This window comes from Aegilops tauschii, chromosome 6 (genome assembly GCF_002575655.3).
Source record: "Aegilops tauschii subsp. strangulata cultivar AL8/78 chromosome 6, Aet v6.0, whole genome shotgun sequence".
In the NCBI taxonomy this organism is placed as follows: Eukaryota; Viridiplantae; Streptophyta; class Magnoliopsida; order Poales; family Poaceae; genus Aegilops; species Aegilops tauschii.
The window spans coordinates 163,041,561-163,045,730 of NC_053040.3; the positions used below are offsets into that span (position 1 = coordinate 163,041,561).

A 4,170-nucleotide genomic window follows, 5' to 3' on the forward strand; every position below is an offset into this window, starting at 1 on the left:
GCACCTGTTGGGCCTCCTTGTTCACAACTGTAAAGAAGAGCTTCGTCCCTTCCTAGACTCTTATATACAAAACATGTAGACAGTAGCGTTTTACATATAGTAGAGGGGCCGAGGGGGAACCCCGCAAAAAACCCCAAATGTAATGATGTAACATCTTTTCGTGAGTAAATACAAAGTCAGTGTGTAACACCCACAATGCGGCTATATCTCCCACGTGTCGAGGCACGACTTAGAGGCATAACCGCATTGTGGTTTTGTCGCAAGAAGGGTCATCTCCACACAATCCCATGTAATGAACAAGAATGGGATAAAGAGTTGGCTTACAATCGCCACTTCACACAATACATAAATAAATCATACATCAATCAGAGTACACACATAGGTCCGACTACGGCACCAAAAGAAAAGAAGACAACCCCAAATGCTAGATCCCCGATCGTCCCAATTGGGCTCCACTATTGATCATCAGGAAACAAAACATAGTAACGACCAAGGTCTTGTCGAACTCCCACTTGAGCTCGGTAGCATCACCTGCACTGGTATCGTCGGCACCTGCAACTGTTTTGGAAGTATCTATGAGTCACGAGGACTCAGCAATCTCACACCCGCGAGAACAAGACTATTTAAGCTTAAGGGTAGGAAAGGGGTAGTGAGGTGGAGCTGCAGCAAGCACTAAGCATATATGGTGGCTAACATACGCAAATAAGAGCGAGAAGAGAAGCAATGGAACGGTCATGAAGCTAGCAATGATCAAGAAGTGATCCTGAACTCCTACTTACGTCAAACATAACCCAAAAACCGTGTTCACTTTTCGGACTCCGCCGAAAAGAGACCATCATGGCTACACACACGGTTGATGTATTTAAAATAAGTCAAGTGTCAAGTTCTCTACAACCGGACATTAACAAATTCCCATCTGCCACATAACCGCGGGCACGGCTTTCGAAAGATAATACCCTGCAGGGGTGTCCCAACTTAGCCCATTATAAGCTCTCACGGTCAACGAAGGATAAACCTTCTCCCGGGAAGACCCGATCAGTCTCGGAATCCCGGTTTACAAGACATTTCGACAATGGTAAAACAAGACCAGCAAAGCCGCCCGAATGTGCCGACAAATCCCGATACGAGCTGCACATATCTCATTCTCAGGGCACACCGGATTGTCCAAGCTTCCGATAGGCGAGCCCAGAGTTGCCCCTGGTGGCCACCGGCGACTGACGGGTTGGACCAACACTCAGAGGAGCACTGGCCCGGGGGTTTAAAATAAAGATGACCCTTGTGTCTGCAGAACCCAAGGGAAAAAGGCTTAGGTAGGCAAATGGTAAAACCAAGGTTGGGCCTTGCTGGAGGAGTTTTATTCAAGGCGAACTGTCAAGGGGTCCCATAAATCACCCAACCGCGTAAGGAACGCAAAATCAAGGAGCATAACACCGGTATGACGGAAACTAGGGCGACAAAAGTGGAACAAAACACCAGGCATAAGGCCGAGCCTTCCACCCTTTACCAAGTAAATAGATGCATTAATTAAGATAAGAGATATTGTGATATCCCAACATATCCATGTTCCAACATGGAACAAACTTCATCTTCACCTGCAACTAGCAACGCTATAAGAGGGGCTGAGCAAAAGCGGTAACATAGCCAAACAACGGTTTGCTAGGAAAGGTGGGTTAGAGGCTTGACATGGCAATATGGGAGGCATGATATAGCAAGTAGTAGGTAGCGCGGCATAGCAATAGAGCGAACAACTAGCAAGCAAAGATAGAAGTGATTTCGAGGGTATGGTCATCTTGCCTGAAATCCCGCTAGGAAGAAGAACGAGTCCACGAAGAAGACAAACGGACGTAGTCGAACGAATCCTCACAACTCCGGAACGAAACCGAAGCTAACGAGAGAAACAACCCGGAAAGAAACAAACAACAAAGTAAACACACAATCATAAACATGACATGATGCACAATCAAGTATGATGCATGTCCGGTTTAATGCGGCATGACATGGCAAAGTGCAACAAACAATACTACGAAACACCACATCAATTATTTAGTTCTCTCTCATTTATGTACCTAACAATATTAAATGTTATTAAACATGGCAAGGGGTGAAGCATATGAAAACTAACTATTTAGGCAAGTTTAAATGAGGCCGGAACAACAAACAACAATTCCGGAAAATCCTCATGTGCATATTTTAGATTTGGTACTGTTCTGCCATAAACACAATTTTAATGTTGTTAAACAGCAAAATAAAGTGTACCATGTTAAACTATGCATTTTTCCACCCCATTTACATATAAAGTTTATTAAATTTGGAGCTATGGTTAATTAGTTATGAAATAAATTATTTTAGCATGGCATTTGAGCAAATTTAATCAAACAGCAATTTAAACATTTTGAACATGGATGAGAGTGGCATAATGTGAAACTAGACAGAATTCTAAGCATTTTACATATTAAAATCATTTTAAACCGATGCACCATTTGTGAGTTATTAAATACATGCTCTAGAGGGACTTTTCTGTAAAATAGTTGTCCTGGACAAATGGAAACACTGTTGAGCCGAGGAAAAAATAATACTAGGCCGGAACGAGAAGGTCAGTGTAGACCACCGGCGGATTAGGCCCAAGCACGTGTGAGACAGCGTTGACAAAAAAGAACCTGAGGCGCCTGGGATTCGATCCCAAGACATCTTGGACAGAGCATGGATTTCTGACCAGTCGGGCTACTACTGAGCTCGTGGAGAAACTTAGTGGCAATCGTAAATGAACTATACATGCCAGAACGGATCTAGGAAAAGAAAGAAGGTTCGGTTATGACGGAAGTTGCTCACAGCGAGGAAACAACGAGGCCGGTGGTCATGGCGAGGCAGGGGCGCAACTCGAAGTTGGGACTTGAGCGGCTGGAGCTGCTGGCGCGGTGGGGAGGCGTGAGGAAGGCGGCGGCTCATCTGCTGGGTTCGCCGGTGAGAGGGTGCAGCGGCTGCTGCTGTTGCCTGAAGAAAGAAAGGAGAGAGAGATTCAGAGAGGGAACATGGGAATGAAGCAGAGAGAGACGGCGGGATAGGGGTCTCCTACTGGCGTCATGGAGGAACTCCGGCGAGGTTCGACGAGGAGGTCCGGGCGCGGAGCTTGATGGGGACCGAGAGCCATGGCGCTCCTGTTTGAGCAGAGAAATAGAGACATGAAGGTAAGACAAGGAAAGCAGAGGAAAAACAGGAGGAGGAGAAGGGCAGCGGTGCTTATCTCGTGGTCGCCGGCGGCAGCGCCGGTTGCCGGACGACGAGGCGAGGTGGAGGAGCACGGGGAGACGAGGGGAAGGCAGCGGTGACGAGAGGACGATGCTGTTGCTGGTTTCCTGGAGAAGAGAGAGCAGGTAAGAGCGGGATCAGAGGGAACGGGAGAAGAAGATGGGAAGGAGAAGCAGCGAGCGGGGCGGAACCGTGACCGGAGTTGGAGACGGGGTAGAGCGGCGCTGGTCTCCGGCGAGGCCGATCCGACGAGGCATGGCGGGCGAAGGCGGGGTGCACAGGAGGAGCTGCTCGGCCTGGAGGTGCTGCTCGATGCGGTCGACGCGGTGCAGGGGAAAACAGAGGCCTCGGGCGTCGGTTGCAGGAGTGCGAGGCCATAGGCGAAGGGCTGCTCGCGAGCAAGGGGCACGGAGCTCCGGTGCAAAATCCATGGTGGCCGGCGCGTCCTGCTCGCGGACGAGCTCCGGCGAGGTATGGTTGCCGGTGGTGGCGCCCGAGGAGCAGCGGTAGTCGGGCACGAGGTGCTCGAGGAGGGATCGAGCGGGAGGAGCTCGGGGCCTCGTTTTCGGGATTGGGTGGATCGAGGGAAGGAGGTGGTTGGCCCGATCGGGAAATCGAGGGAGAGAGGGTGGATCTGGAGGGATCCCGATGAAGATGCTGAGTGGGTGGCGGCGCGAGATGGGAGGGATGGGACAAACGTCCTAGGTTTTAGGGTTAGACTAGATTTAGACTAGGAGTCTCTTATATAAGGAAAGAGGGGGAGTTTAGGGTAGATTCCGACCCTCCGATCGAAATCGGGCGGTTGAGAAAAATAGACTAGGTGAGTTCAATAAATAAACCGATGATATTTAGGGGATGTTAGAAGATGATCCGGACCTGTTGGTCATGACCGTGCGGGTCGGGTTCAGGAAGCATTCAGATGCG

General features: G+C 49.4%; 1 long non-coding RNA gene across 1 annotated transcript; it reads right to left on the minus strand.

The window, feature by feature from the left end:
• Nucleotides 1–305: 305 nt before the first annotated feature.
• Nucleotides 306–3,366, minus strand: LOC109774983 (uncharacterized). The gene is made up of 3 exons (XR_002235699.4): nucleotides 3,074–3,366; nucleotides 2,830–2,991; nucleotides 306–558 (listed from the first exon to the last, which is right to left on the minus strand). It is a non-coding gene; the product is annotated as an uncharacterized lncRNA (long non-coding RNA).
• Between the last annotated feature and the right edge of the window lie 804 nt (nucleotides 3,367–4,170).